Source organism: Penaeus monodon, chromosome 27 (assembly GCF_015228065.2).
Source record: "Penaeus monodon isolate SGIC_2016 chromosome 27, NSTDA_Pmon_1, whole genome shotgun sequence".
NCBI lineage: Eukaryota > Metazoa > Arthropoda > Malacostraca > Decapoda > Penaeidae > Penaeus > Penaeus monodon.
This window is the reverse complement of record NC_051412.1, coordinates 18,687,162-18,687,370: the sequence shown is the minus strand read 5'-3', so window position 1 is coordinate 18,687,370 and position 209 is coordinate 18,687,162. Positions and strand designations below refer to the sequence as shown.

Here is a 209-nt window from a genome sequence, read left to right as displayed (position 1 = left end):
GTGTGTGTGGGGTGTTTTTGTGTGGTGTTATTCATACAAATGTACTAATATATGACGTACCGGAACTTCATGGCTGTTACCGTCCTAGGCTCACTGAGGACGGGCCGTCTCTGAGGATTGCTTGTGAAGCCTCCTTATACTCGTATGTAAGCCCAGCACGGCCCTTTGAGAGGCGTGGGTTTCCTCGCCGACTGTTTTCCCAACAGGGC

The 209-nt window shown here is 51.2% G+C and overlaps 1 pseudogene; it reads right to left on the bottom strand.

Moving 5' to 3' along the window:
• LOC119590439 overlaps positions 1-209 on the bottom strand; it is a 7,812-nt pseudogene that overhangs the window by 1,175 nt on the left and 6,428 nt on the right.